At 40.8% G+C, this 16,011-nt stretch overlaps 1 non-coding gene across 1 annotated transcript; it reads left to right on the forward strand.

Moving 5' to 3' along the window:
- Window positions 1-2,739: 2,739 nt before the first annotated feature.
- TRNAE-UUC lies at window positions 2,740-2,811 on the forward strand. The gene has a single exon. It is a non-coding gene; the product is annotated as a tRNA-Glu (tRNA).
- The last annotated feature ends 13,200 nt before the right edge of the window (window positions 2,812-16,011 follow it).

Here is a 16,011-nt window from a genome sequence, read left to right on the forward strand (position 1 = left end):
AACTTTACTGATTAAGAAAATTATTGAAGTTCATACCCATTTGAAATTTCATAAAATAAGGTTACTGGTTTGATAAGACTCATTATCAGCTTTTTCCTAGGTTAGCTGTTTACAATCAGTGTTTTATTGAGTAACAAAATGGGTAAAGGCCTGATAGGAGACCAGGATCAGAAGCACTAGTAATTCACAGAATTTTGAAGAGTTATATTTTGTGGTAATTGGTGGCCAGAGGCGATTCAAGAATTGAGTAGCATTTATAGATTGAGATGCAAGGAGTGAATTTGAAGTGAGGCAAGCAAGCACACGTGAATATCAGGGAATTGGAGGAGCAGTGGGTCACTCATCAGAGAGACAGATCTACTTAAACTAGGAACACGTAAGCGCCAAAGGCTGAAGCCAGAATGGGTGGTCAAAAACCCACGTGCTTGAGAAACAGGAAATGCGTAACAACCAAAGAGACAGTTCACAGTAGACAGGGGAACAGACACATGATACTCCCAATTCAGAAGCAGTCTCCCTCCTACCCAGCCACACACACACATTTTAGATTATTTTTTTAGTTTGGCTGTGTGGGTTTTCATTGCTGCTCAGGCTTTTCCCTAGCTGCTGGGGGCAGGGACCACTCTCCAGCGGCAGTGCTCAGGCAGGGACCACTCTCCAGCGGCAGTACTCAGGCTTCTTGTTGGGGTGGCTTCTCTTCCTGCAGAGCATGGCCACCTGGATGCACTTAAGTACTGCAGATCCAGGATCTAGAGCAGAGGCTCAACAGTTGTGGTAGGCGGGCTTAGTTGCTCCGTGGCATGTAGGGTATTCCCGGACCAGGGATTGAACCCATGTCACCTGCATTGGGAGGCAGGTTCTTTATAATGAGTCACCAGGGAAGCACCACTCAGACACATTTTAAGTGTTTCTTAGAGGTAAGTCTAAAGGGAGATTTTAGGCTTTTTATATCCTATGTGTGGGGCTTCCACAGTGGCTGAGTGGTAAAGAATCTGCCTGCCAATGCAGGAGACTTGGGTTCAATCCCTGGATTGAGCAGATCCCCTGGAAAAGGAAATGGCAGCCCACTCCAATATGCTTTCCTGGAAAATCCCATGGACAGAGGAGCCTGGTGGGCTACAGTCCAGGGTGTCACAAAAGAGTCGGGCGCTACTTAGCGACTAAACAGCAGCAATCCTATATGTGGAAGCTGGGAGTTGATTGGAAACATTTTGTAGATGTAAAATAATGGCAAATCCTCAAAAACTCATTTATAGAGTGGAAACAAAAACTATAAAATGTATTAGTCTAAAGCCACTTGAGAGAAAAGAAAAAAATCACTCTACTCATAGAAATAGTTGAATGAATAAGTCACTAAATGATTGGCATTCACAATGATTTTTAGTTATAAAGGGTTTCATTGTGTTCAGCATACTCAATTTTATTAGATGATAAACATTTTACAAAATTTGTAATGAAAATGATTAAAGTGAAAATAATTTTGGCACTTCTGAAAGAAGTCAGACTCATTTATAACATACATATTTACAAAGAATACCTCCTCTTACGCTAGGGCAATATAGACACTACTATAATTTTTAAACATTATTTTTTTGAAGTTACCTAGATTATATGAATTAGTATAATGCTACTTTTAGAACATAATTTTTTATAATATGTATTTTTCACAATTTATAATGATTTTTAAATTTGTAATTTGGTGATTTTTTTTGTACATAATTGAAGGTATGTCAAAATTTAACATTTGAATTTTCTTAATTGTAGGAAATACAAATGTAAAACCTTTATATATGGAAGGAATTGTACAATTGTTTAGCTGTATAAATTGGAGGAAAATGCAAATAAAATTTTAACTCTATTTTTTCAGTTTTTATTATAAATAATTATGTGAAAACTATATATTTTAAAATATCAATATGTTTGTACTTGTTTAAGTGTTTAATCTTATTAAAGTCACAGATTTAAAAATATGATTTATCTCTGTTTATGTATACGCACACATCTGTTGGTTGGGAGAGGGAAAATCTGACCTGTTGAACTTGCGAATGTAATTCACTGCAATGATTTCTGCTGTCTCAGTGGATGTATTTAATTCAGTATAAGCCATTCATTATGAAATATATACTAAGATTCTTTCACACAAAAGTTTCCATGTAAGGCAGATGAATATATAGGATTGATATAATAAGGATTTGTGTTAACAGATGGTTTGTTTTGAAGTATCTGACACCGAAAGTAATGTGTCTTCAAAAGGCTATACATTTAATTCATCATGGATTATCAAAATACTCAGTACAATATCTTTAAAGAAATCACATTGGTCATTAATTTGAGATGTAATGATGTTTTCCCTTCACTTTAACACATTCAGGTTCCTTTAGCATTTTGTACTCCAGACAATAACATTAACATGTTAAATGTGTTGTTTTTCAGTCACTCAGTCATGTCTGACTCAGTCATGTCATGACTGCAGCATGCCAGAGTTTCCTGTCCTTCATTATCTCCCAGAGTCCACCCAAACCCATGTTCACTGAGTTGGGGATGCCACGCAAACATCTCATCCTCTGTCGTCCCCTTCTCCTTTTGCCTTCAATCTTTCCCAGCATCAGGGTCTTTCGCAATGAATGAGGCAGCTCTTTGCATCAGGTGGCCAAAGTACTGGAACTTCATGTAAGTGATCTAAAATAACTAAGCAATCAGAATCAGATCTGGTGAAGTGGATCAAAACATTTTAGTAGTTCCCTGGTGGTCTAGTGGCTAGGATTTGGCACTTTCACCACCGTGGCCCGGGTTCAATTCCCGGTCAGGGAAGGTTGGTTACTTTTTCTGTGGCGGATTCATTTTGATATTTGGCAAAACTAATACAATTTGTAAAGTTTAAAAAAAAAAAAAAAAATTTTAGTATTTTAGCATGATTGCTGGAGAAGGCAATGGCACCCACTCCAGTACTCTTGCCTGGAAAATCCCATGGACGGAGGAGCCTGGTAGGCTGCAGTCCGTGGGGTCGCTGAGGGTCAGACACGACTGAGCGACTTCACTTTCACTTTTCACTTTCATGCATTGGAGAAGGAAATGGCAACCCACTCCAGCGTTCTTGCTTGGGAGAATCCCAGGGACGGCGGAGCCTGGTGGGCTGCCGTCTATGGCGCCACACAGAGTTGGACACGACTGAAGCGACTTAGCAGCAGCAGCAGCATGATTGTAAGTGTATCAGTGGTATACCTCTGTGACCAGGTGACTGACTGGGAGCGGTTGCCATTGCTGTTCATGTGGCAAGAGCATGTCTGCCCCATATCACTGACCCAGGAAAAGATCCAAGGACAAAATGTACAGTACAATTTCCACTAAACGAGCGTCACTTTTACACCATCCGAAGGTTCGAAAAAACTATGTTGAACCATCCTAAGTTTGAGACTGTCTGTAGTGAGGAATTTAACCTACTCTGCTTCATTTCAGTTCAGTTCAGTTCAGTCGCTCAGTTGTGTCTGACTCTTTGCGACCCCATGAACTGCAGCACACCAGGCCTCCCTGTCCATCACCAACTCCTGGAGTTCACTCAAACCCATGTCCATTGAGTCGGTGATGCCATCCAGCCATCTCATCCTCTGTCGTCCCCTTCTCCTTCCACCTTCAGTCTTTACCAGCATCAGGGTCTTTTCCAATGAGTTAGCTCTTCACATCAGGTGGCCAAAGTATTGGAGTTTCAGCTTCAACATCAGTCCTTCCAAAGAACACCCAGGACTGATCTCCTTTAGAATGGACTGGTTGGATTTCCTTGCAGTCCAAGGGATTTTCAAGAGTCTTCGCCAACACCACAGTTCAAAAACATCAATTCTTCAGTGCTCAGCTTTCTTTATAGTCCAGCTCTCACATCCATACATGACTATTGGAAAAACCATAGCTTTGACTAGACAGACTTTTGTTGGCAAAGTAATATCTCTGCTTTTTAATATGCTGTCTAGGTTAGTCATAACTTTCCTTCCAAGGAATAAGCATCTTTTAATTTCATGACTGCGATCCATGTGATTTTGGAGCCCCCAAAAATAAAGTCAGCCACTGTTTCCCCACCAATTTGCCATGAAGTGATAGGACTGGATGCCATGATCTTAGTTTACTGAATGTTGAGCTTTAAGCCAACTTTTTCAGTCTCCTCTTTCACTTTTATCAAGAGGCTTCTTAGTTCCTCTTCACTTTCTGCCATAAGGGTGCTGTCATCTACATATCTGAGGTTATTGATATTTCTCCCGGCAATCCTGATTCCAGCTTGTGCTTCTTCCAGCCCAGCATTTCTCATGATGTACTCTGTATGTAAGTTAAATAAGCAGAAGCTTGTCCAAGATAAGGAAAAATGGAATCACTGATTCAAACGCGTCTGAATGTTTTTCCCCTTCTCTCTCTTTTCCTTGTTTAATATATATCCCTCTTTTGCCTTGGTTAGGTTAAATAAGTCTATTGTTAGCTTTCTGTCTCTGTAAGTGGTATGATGATGATTATCATGGACCTTTGACAAGGAGTTTCAAGGCCTGAAAATTAGCAGCAGCAAAACCTATTGGATAACACTACCCATGAAAACACTTTTTAAAAAAATAGCAGAGATCAGATAATTCTAGTGAAAATGAGGCTGCTCTTGCTTGAAAATATCAGTTATTATTATCTCGAGTATGTGCTGGACATACATATGGTTTATACTCACTACAGTTCTGCTGTTTCACATGTGAGACAGCTAACACCGAGGGAAATTAAGTTTTCAAGGCTGAAAAGCTAATAAGTGGTCAGAGCTAGAACTTGAATTAAGTTTGGCTCCAAAATTTTTATGAAGTTTCTGTTGGTAAGCAAATTTCAGGCACACAGACATGAAAATAATTTGGTCTCCCTGGTGGCTAAGCCGGTAAAGAATTCACCTGCAGTGCGGGCGACCCCGGTTGCACTCCTGGGTTGGGAAGATCCCCTGGAGAAGTGATAGACTGCCCACTCCAGTATTGGGCTTCACTGGTGGCTCAGCGGGTAAAGAATGTGGGAGACAGGTTTGATCCCAGTGTTGGGAATATCCCTTGGGAAGATCCCCTGGAGAAGGGAACTGCTACCAACTCCAGTATTCTGGCCTGGAAAATTCCACGGACCGTATAGTCCATGGGGTTGGTAAGAGTCGGACTGGACTGGATGAGTCTCACTTCACTTCCCAGAGAAAGTGTTTAACTTAAACCCTTTCATACCCTTTCCAGGCTTGCGATTTGTGTTTTGACCAGCAGGTGGTAGTGTTGACCTGGCTACTGCAGTAAAAGTGCTTTGCTGTTTGAATTTTTTTTTTTTTTTTTTTTAATTTCTGACTGTGGTGTCTTCCTTGCTGCAGGGGACTTCCTTCAGTTGCAGAGCATGGGTTCTAGGGTGCTGGGGCTGCAGTAGCAACTGAACAGTTGCTTAGTTGCTCTGCAGCCTGTGGGATCTTCCTGGACCAGTGACTGAACCCGTGCCCCCTGTGCTGGCAGGCACATTCTTAACTACTGGCCCAGCAGGGAAGTCCTGAACCTTTCCTTCAGTTCTGTTCAGTCGCTTAGTTTTGTTCAACTCTGTGAACCCATGGATTGCAGCACGCTAGACTTCCCTGTCCTTTACCATCTCCCAGAGTTTGCTCCTACATGTCCATTGAGTCGGTGATGCCATCCAACCATCTCATCCTCTGTCGTCCCCCTCTCCTCCCGGCTTCAATCTTTCCCAGCATCGGGGTCTTTTCAAATGAATCAGCTCTTTGCATCAAGGGGCCAAAGTATTGGAGTTTCAGCTTGAGCATCAGTCCTTCCAATGAATATTCAGGACTGATTTCCTTTAGGATGGACTGGTTGGATCTCCTTGCAGTCCAAGGGACTCGAAATAGTCTTTTCCAACACCACAGTTCAAATCTTTTCTTAATGGAGGAGTATTTCTGACTTTTTGATAAAAATTACATTTACAGTTTTTAATTTCCTATATTTTAATAATTTTTACATAATTATTTTCTCATTACATATCATTGGAAAGGTTTCCAGTTAGAAAAGAAACTATTTAATAACTAACAAGAATTATTTGGTGTATGCAACAGAATAGTTTTCATTGTGTTGATTTTACTTGCTTAGAAATAGGATGTCACATATTTCTAATTTCATAAGTTTTCTATACAAGTTCTGACCAAGAGTGAATTTTTCATATTATTCTATATTTTATTTTAAAATGCCAACTAGCTATCTGAATTATCTTTCATAAAAAGAATATGATCATTTAAAAACAGAAAAAACACCCCCCAAAAAAAAACTTCAAAATTTTGTTCAAGTTGTCTTTTCATTGGTCAGCATGCATTCCGTACATACTAAAATTAACATTTTTTTTACTTTTTGCTGACATTTCATTCAATCAGTGTTGATAAGACCTCTTCAACATTAAATGAAAAAGAGAGCAAATCTGATATGAGAACATAAAATGATCTCATACTTTATATTTCCTATTAAACCTAATTCAAATCCCTTATGATTATACAGTGCAAGTGAGAAATAGATTTAAGGGACTAGATCTGATAGAGTGCCTGATCAACTATGGACGGAGGTTCGTGACATTGTACAGGAGACAGGGATTAAGACCATCCCCATGGAAAAGAAATGCAAAAAGCTAAATGGCTGTCTGGGGAGGCCTTACAAATAGCTGTGAAAAGAAGAGAAGCAAAAAGCAGAGAAAAGGAAAGATATAAGAATCTGAATGCAGAGTTCCAAAGAAAGCCTTCCTCAGAGAACAATGCAAAGAAATAGAGGAAAACAACAGAATGGGAAAGACTAGAGATCTCTTCAAGAAAATTAGAGATACCAAGGGAACAATTCATGCAAAGATGGGCTCAATAAAGAACAGAAATAGTATGGACCTAACAGAAGCAGAAGATATTAAGAATAGGTGGCAAGAACACACAGAAGAACTGTACAAAAAAGATCTTCACAACCCAGATAATCATGATGGTGTGATCACTCACCTAGAGGCAGACATCCTGGAATGTGAAGTCAAGTGGCCTTTAGGAAGCATCACTACAAACAAAGCTAGTGGAGGTGATGGAATTCCAGTTGACCTCTTTCAAATCCTGAAATACGATGCTGTGAAAATGCTGCACTCAATATGCCAGCAAATTTGGAAAACTCAGCAGTGGCCACAGGACTGGAAAAGGTCAGTTTTCATTCCAATCCCAAAGAAAGGCAATGCCAAAGAATGCTCAAACCACTGCACAATTGCACTCATCTCACACATTAGTAAAGTAGTGCTCAAAATTCTCCAAGCCAGGCTTCAGCAATACGTGAACTGTAAACTTCCTGATGTTCAAGCTGGTTCTAGAAAAGGCAGAGGAATCAGAGGTCAAATTGCCAACATCCACTGGATTGTGGAAAAAGCAAGAGAGTTCCAGAAAAACATCTATTTGTGCTTTATTGACTATGCCAAAGCCTTTGACTGTGTGGATCACAATAAACTGTGGGAAATTCTGAAAGAGATGGGAATACCAGACCACCTGACCTGCCTCTTGAGAAATCTATATGCAGGTCAGGAAGCAAGTTAGAACTGGACATGGAACAACAGACTGGTTCCAAATAGGAAAAGGACTATGTCAAGGTGGTATATTGTCACCCTGCTTATTTAACTTATATGCAGAGTACATCATGAGAAATGCTGGACTGGAAGAAGGACAAGCTGGAATCAAGATTTCTGGGAGAAATATCAATAACCTCAGATATGCAGATGACACCACCCTTATGGCAGAAAGTGAAGAGGAACTCAAAAGCCTCTTGATGAAAGTGAAAGAGGAGAGTGAAAAAGTTGGCTTAAAGCTCAACATTCAGAAAACTAAGATCATGGCATCTTGTCCCATCACTTCATGGGAAATAGATGGGGAAACAGTGGAAACAGTGTCAGACTTTATTTTTGGGGGCTCCAAAATCACTGCAGATGGTGATTGCAGCTATGAAATTAAAAGACGCTTCCTCCTTGGAAGGAAAGTTATGACCAACCTAGATAGTATATTGAAAAGCAGATATTACTTTATCAACAAAGGTCCATCTAGTCAAGGCTATGGTTTTTCCAGTGGTCATGTATGGAGGTGAGAGTTGGACTATAAAGAAAGCTGAGTGCCGTAGAATTGATGCTTTTGAACTGTGGTGTTGGAGAAGACTCTTGAGAGTCCCTTGGACTGCAGGGAGATCCAACCAGTCCATTCTGAAGGAGATCAGTCCTGTGTGTTCTTTGGAAGGAATGATGCTAAAGCTGAAAATCCAGTACTTTGGCCATCTCATACGAAGAGTTGACTCATTGGAAAAGACTCTGATGCTGGGAGGGATTGGGGGCAGGAGGAAAAGGGGACGACAGAGGATGAGATGGCTGAATGGCATCACTGACTCAATGGACTTGGGTTTGAGTGAACTCTGGGAGTTGGTGATGGACAGGGAGGTCTGGTGTGCTGCGGTTCATGGGGTTGCAAAGAGTTGGACACAACTGAGCAACTGAACTGAAGTGAACTCAAAAGCAGATTTCAGTTGTTTTTCTGATTCTCAAATCCTTTTTGGCTAGCCGAGAAATGCATTATGTTATATGTCGTTTTCTTACAAAACTGCCTCTCTCAAGGTTTTATTTTCAAGCCAATAGAGGTTTTATTATGCAGTTTTGTGACTAAAGTTACTCTCCTCAAAAGGTTGGAATCTAATTGGCAAAATAAAATAAGTGTGTTAAGGGTTAACATTAAAGCAATTAAAGATTTGAACACAAAGTCAAAATATTCACCTTTCAGAAACATTTATTGACAATGCTTGGAACTCCTGAGACAGGCCCTTCTGTCTGTATTTAATCTTTAGGGGCTTGTGGACTTTTGTAAATTGAACTGTTTAATCAATAATATTAAAATACAGTTCAATTTTACTACCAGGAGTTTTGTGGGGCGGGGGAGTTCGGTGTCAGGCATAGCATTGATAACATGGGAATATAGCCCGTCCCTCACATCCCCCAGTCCCCAGCCGGAGCTTACGGTCGGTACATGTCTGTAAGTGCAATATAGTGTTCAAACTGTTACCAGAACACACAATGGGAGTGACACAGTAGCTGATGCAGGGGAGTGACAGCTGTATCAGTGATTTGGAAGGTGGCGGATTGATGTCATGTCACAAAGCGATGCCAGTCGCAGACGGGCTGCAGCGCTCTGTGCCCCGGCTGGTCCAGTTAGAGCTGTCTCCATAGCGGAGCAGACACTTGGAAGCCCTGATTATCCAGCCCGATCTCATTTTCCACAGGTGATAGTACTTTATTCTTATCAGAGAAGACAGAGACTATTTAATAGGACTGTTCTCAGCTTCTATTTGCATCGCTTTATGCCCTGTTTACAAATTAACGTTTATCTTCTTTCATTCCATTTCAGTGGAAAAGAGGTCCTTTTCAGCAGTTACTTATCTACTAACCTATCACTTCATTCCATTCTGAAACCCCTTGATCTTCTTTCTCAGGACATTCCTCAATTATTTCTCTCTCTTCTGTGGAATATATTACTTTTTCTCTGTTTCATTTCATTTTTTCATTTAAAGAGTTCTGTGTTTCTCCTTCTATAGGACATTATCTGTCTCCCTCATGCTTTCCAATGCCCAAGTCCAGCCCTGATGAGTCTTTAGAGTTTTAGTGGACACCTCCCTTGGGCTAAATCACAGGCATTGGAAACTTAATTTGTCAGCAGCTCATTTCACCATCTTCCCTGTCCTGCTGGCTTTTCTTACCTGTCTGGTTTTCTCTCTTTTAATTAATGACTGGACCCAGCTGAGCCCCAAACAACTTCTGGCTTTGCATTCTAAACCCCTCAGCATCTATTCTAAATCCATAAACAATTCCCATCTCTACCATTGATTATGAACACACCACTATTGCATATAATGACTATAATTTCAAGGAAATAAACATATAAATATCAATAACCTCAGATATGCAGATGATATCTCCTTCATGGCAGAAACTGAGGAAGAACTAAAGAGCCTCTTGATGAAAGTGAAAGAGGAAAGTGAAAAAGTTGCTTTAAAACTCAACATTCAGAAAACTAAGATCATGGCATCTGGTCCCATTACTTCATGGCAAATAGATGGGGAAACAATGGAAACAGTGAGAGACATTTTTGGGCTCCAAAATCACTGCAGTTGGTGACTGCAGCCATGAAATTAAAAGACACTTGCTCCTTGGAAGAAAAGCTATGACCAACTTAGACAGCATATTAAAAAGCAGATACATTGCTGACAAAGCTATGTATGTCATAGCTTATGACTATGTCTAGTCAAAGCCATGGTTTTTCCAGTAGTCATGCATGGATGTGAGAGTTGGACCATAAAGAAAGCTGAGCACCAACACTAAGAACACTCCTGAGAGTCCCTTGGACTGCAAGGAGATCCAACCAGTCCATCCTAAAGGAAATCAGTCCTGAATATTCATTAGAAGGACTGACGCTGAAGCTGAAACTCCAATACTTGGCCACCTGATGTGAAGGACTGACTCATGTGAAAAGACCCTGATGCTGGGAAAGATTGAAGGCGGGAGGAGAAGGGGACGACAGAGGATGAGATGGTTGGATGGCATCACCAACACAATGGACATGGGTTTGAGTAAGCTCCGGGAGTTGGTGATGGACAGGGAGGCCTGGCGTGCTGTAGTCCATGGGGTTGCAAAGAGTTGGACACGACTGAGTGACTGAACTGAACTGAAACATACAAATATATAATAAACTTAGAAACAGTTTTAAATTTCTTCAATAAATATGTGTTGGATCGTACTATGTGAAAGCAGAATAAACAAAATGCCATGTCTACATCTAGAGTAAATTTTATTTCTTCATAATATATGTTATTGTGAAGAGACAATAGAATTTTAAACCACCAAGAATGATTAAATACTAAATTTAGCTTCTTAATTTTATTTTCAAACATTTCTTTTTAAGAATATATGATAATTTCATAATCTGAAATATGAATTACTTTGCTGATATAGATTATCAATGGAAACAGTTATTCTCTTGAATTCTCTTTTCCAACTCTACAATACCCAGCTGATTGGCCAGAGATAGGGAAAAAAAATGAAACAAAATTGAGAATTTCAAATATATTTTAAAATAACTTTAAAAGGTGGAATTCTCCAGGCCAGAATACTGGAGTAGGTAGCTGTGCCCTTCTCCAGGGGATCTTCCCAACCCAGGGATCAAGCCAGGTCTCCCGCATTGCAGGCGGATTCTTTACCAGCTGAGTCATCAAGGAGTGGTATTAGGGTATCAAAGCAAAAATCGCTCTAGCAAAGTTAAACCAGAAGGAAGACTTTATTCAAGGTTGCAGCAATAGGGGAGAGACGCCAAACTCAGTATGAACTCAGCTCTGCATAAAGAAAAGGTGGTTCGTAAGAGGTGGGGTGGGAGGAGATTGTAGGCCATCTGTGTTTGTCAACTGGCTTTAACCCAAGGAAAAGTACTTTCTAGTCTTTTCGTGAGTGAGATACTTTTACTACTCAGAGCAAGGAACCCACTGAAGTTAGGCTCCAATCCTTACACAGAAATGGGTGAAGGAGGGATGAATAATACCATATTTTATCATTCCATTTCAGTGGGAAAGAGATCCTTTCTAACAGTTATCTACCAACCCCATCTCTTCAACTCATTATGAATAGAATCTTCCTTGATAGCACATTTTAAGGGGAAATCTCTCAAGTCGTTGAGAAAGAAAATGCTAGGTTGTAAAATAGGCAAAAAGACTAAAAAAAGAAAGAAAATGTTTACATCTCAAATAAACAGAGAAAGAATTTACAGTGACCAATTTTCTAAAAGTAAATGTTCTAAGGTAGGGCCTAGAATTAGGAAGAAGCTTAATTTTTAAGATCAGTCAAGCTGAGGAATATGTTGAAGCTGTCCTAGTCAAAAGGAGGCACATTCTTTTTTTTTTTTTTTTACTTTATTTCGATCTTTCTTAACCCTGTCTGAGCACAATTTTATATAGGATGTTTTTATGGTTGCTTGTGCCAACTACAGATTGGTACTTGACATCTTCGGGCACTTGCTGTCTACCTCTACAAGGATTATATCATGTGCCCTGCAGCTGGTGACCTCCAACGCCCCCTGAAAGGAGTGCAGAGTGGAGAGCAGAAATGCAGCCTCCTGTTCAGGGTTGGGGTGGGGGTAGGGGGGAACCCGCAGGACAGGTCTTCAGGTAGTTAGGTATTCTCAGGAGCTGATTTTATAAGCCCAATTCTTGAATCTCCTCAGATCTAGAAAAGCACTGAAGTCCTTCATGGTGACAACTGTTTCTCGTGACAAGCAGAGGCCTCATGAGGCCAGAGGACACCTTCTAAAAAATAAACGTGCTTGATTGCATGTTCTCCCACCTTCACCAAAGTCACATAGGAACTGACCTTCCCCTGCTACCTCTTTGGAGTAGTTTCTCAGAGTTGTTTGAGGTGCTGTCTTCTGGGCTGTAGTCTTCAGTCAGTTCAGTTCAGTCCAGTCGCTCAGTCGTGTCCGACTCTTTGCGACTCCATGGGCTGAAGCATGCCGGGCCTCCCTGTCCATCACCAACTCCTGGAGTTCACTCAAACTCATCTCCATTGAGTTGGTGATGCCATCCAGCCATCTCATCCTCTGTTGTCCCCTTCTCCTCCTGCCTTCAATCTTTCCTAGCATCAGGGTCTTTTCATTTTGCCCCAAATAAAACTTTACTCCCAGCTCTCACATTGTACTTTCTTTTTTAAATTCAACACTTGATATTTTATTTTGAATTTAGGGACTCTGTGATATAGTAATAACCTTTAATAAATTCTAGTCTAATTTAACCTTTTGTTTTTTTAATTAAATGATACATCTGTCAGTGGATTTGTGTTTTTACTCAAAGAGTTGTGGAGCAATTAGTTCCTCAAAACTGTATAATATCCTCAGCAAACATTGATCCTATTCTGACTCTTTAAAATTCTAATATGAGAAGACTACATATAAAAGACTGCTGTGAACAGAGCAGGCAGAGATAACACAGGCTCAGACACACTAAAGCTAATTACTTACAGAAAATGGTTTGAATGTGGGCCAATAAGAGATTGGGGAGTAAGCATATTAAAGCCACTATAATAGAAGACATGAAATGAGACAAAAGAAATGAGGGATGGAAATGTAATGCGTGGAAGGAAAGCCATACAGGAGATTAAGAAAATTACATTGCTATCGTGTTTCATTCCAGTTGAAATGAATGACCTGCTTTGGCAATGGTTCGTGAATCCAGTATTTATAGGAGAACACAAGACACATGGGTGGTATACAGGTTAGCTTTTTTTTTTTTTGGCCTTTGTTTCTTTGATTTTTCTGTTCTCTTTAATGCTTAAGATAATTAATTACATTGCAGATATACAATTCTGTAAATGTGAAGCCTCAAAGAATAGAGACACTGTGAGCTGAAGACAGGACTTGCCCAATGTCATGTCCTCTTTCTTTATCAATCAAAACACTGCTGGATGTGCACATCAATAGCTATTTAAGTAAGGAGATCAGTCCTGAGTGTTCAGTGGAAGGACTGATGCTGAAGCTGAAACTCCAATATTTTGGCCACCTGATGCGAAGAGCTGACTCATTGGAAAAGACCTTGATGCTGGGAAAGATTGAGGGCAGGAGGAGAAGGGGATGACAGAGGATGAGCTGGTTGGATGGCATCACTGACTCATGGACATGAGTTTGGGTGGACTCCGGGAGGCCTGGTGGTTTATGGGGTCGCAAAGAGTTGGACATGACTGAGCAACTGAACTGAACTGAAGTAATGAAATGATGGGTTGTCAGAGCAGGGTTGTTTTCTAAATTTTCAATGAATTGTCAGGCCCAGGAAGTTAGGTCCTCTGTTGGGTAGATGTCTGAGTTTTGGTGGAAAATAACTTTTTTTTTATTAATTCATTCCCATGCACATATATATATATATATATATATATATATATATATATAAATTCACACGCACAAAAAGATAAAAAGATAGCAGTGGACCTGGTCATTAGGGAGGGGAAACAAAACTTAAATGTGGTGTCCTAAACAAAAAGATCAGTTCAGTTCAGTTCAGTTCAGTTGCTCAGTCGTGTCTTGCTCTTTGTGACCCCATGGACGGCAGCACACCAGGCCTCCCTGTCCATCACCAGCTCCTGGAGTTCACTCAGACTCACATCCATCGAGTCAGTGATGCCATCCAGCCATCTCATCCTCTGTTGTCCCCTTCTCCTCCTGCCTTCAATCTTTCCCAACTGCGGGGAGCGAGCGCTGCCCTTGGCGAAGGTCATGAGGAAGGAGGCTCGGCATATGCAAAGGCGGGATCAAGCCTCAGGAGTCTCCCTGGAAATTCTCGAGCATCTACCCCCAAAACCAGAGTCTGCCTACTTTCTGCTTTGTGCTTTCACCTACACCTCTGACTTTACGGGGGGCTGTTCCCCACTACCTCTCTCTGAAAAAAGAGTTAGCTTACAGCTCCGGTTAATAATTCCTGGGCGTGACAAGAGTGTTTCAACCTACAAACTCCCTTGGAAATCCTCTAGCCTGCCCGAATAGGTTTTTCCGGCCACATGTGATTGTTCAGAGCCTCCCAACTGTGAGAGGCAGGAGATGTTCTAAACTGTCTAAACACAGATTCCTTTGAGTAGTTAAAAGATTGATTAGAAATTGTATTGGTGAAGGGTTTTTCAGTTATTGGGCCAATGTTTGCTGCTAAGTCTCCATACTCCTTACATACAGTGTCCTTGGCAGTGTATTGATTGATATAATGGGTATATAGAAATGTAAGTAGTAGCCTCAATGTTTGTAACCTTGGACCCTTGAGTTAATTCTTTTCTTGATTGAGCCCACCTCACCTTTGCCCTATAGGAATGCAGCTTTGTTCAATGCTTTTTTGGAGGCTGGTGCCTGATTTTGGAATAATCACCTTTAGAAAAAGATAAGTTTCTTAAAATGTTAACAGGCCTCCTGGCCAGAAGATGATGTAAATCACCTGAACTTTTGCATATGATAAGTTTGAAAGCCTGGCTTCGATTAGGACCAGGAACTGCTGTCCTTGCATGACTCCACCCCTTCCCCCATTATCCTCTATGCACAACTTAAGGTATAAAAACTACTTTGGAAAATAAAGTGCGGGCCTTGTTCACCAAAACTTGGTCTCCCCATGTCGCTCAGTCTCCCAAATTCTGGCTGAGTCTCCATCTGGAGCGCGGAACCCGCCATGCTTGCTAATTATGCCTGGGCTTCTAAGATCTGACCAGGGAGGCCTCAGTGTCTCCTTTCCTTCGGGAGAACGGAAGGACGCCTGCGGCCTACGTAAGTGGTGCAAACTTCTTGTCTTGAAGTTTTATTGGTCTCCCGCGTAAACCAAGCTACTCAGCCTCTTTTCTCCTCTGAATTTTCCTACTGAGCTATCCTCATTCTATTACTCTTTTTATCTTTGATAAAATATTTAAATAAATAGGTCGCCGACGCCGTCCCCGCTTCGAGTACCCTGGATCAGCCAGGGCTGGTCCCCGGCACCCAACATCAGGGTCTTTTCAAATGAGGCAACTCTTTGTATCAGGTGGCCAAAGTATTGGGGTTTCAGCTTCGACATCAGTCCTTCCAATCAATATTCTGGACTGATCTCCTTTAGGATGGACTGGTTGGATCTCCTTGCAGTCCAAGGGACTCTCAGGAGTCTTCTCTAACACCACAGTTAAAAAGCATCAGTTCTTTGGCATTCAGCTTTCTTTATAGTTCAACTTTCACATCCATATATGACTACTGGAAAAATACTGAAAAAAAAAAAAAACCCCAAAAAGATAGTCTTAGAATTATTCCCATTTTAATGAATATGCACTTGAGTGTCAGGAAAAGAGGCACAGACTGAGGTGACTTTACTGTACTCCTTTATATAGCACAGTAGTTTTTCAGAGATCGGGTGCTGATCCAGAAGGTCCCGAGCTTTCATGGTTCATAACCAACTTATCATCTCAGTAAATTTTTCATGGCACATCTAG

The sequence above is a fragment of the Bos indicus x Bos taurus genome, chromosome 7, assembly GCF_003369695.1.
Source record: "Bos indicus x Bos taurus breed Angus x Brahman F1 hybrid chromosome 7, Bos_hybrid_MaternalHap_v2.0, whole genome shotgun sequence".
Lineage (NCBI taxonomy): Eukaryota > Metazoa > Chordata > Mammalia > Artiodactyla > Bovidae > Bos > Bos indicus x Bos taurus.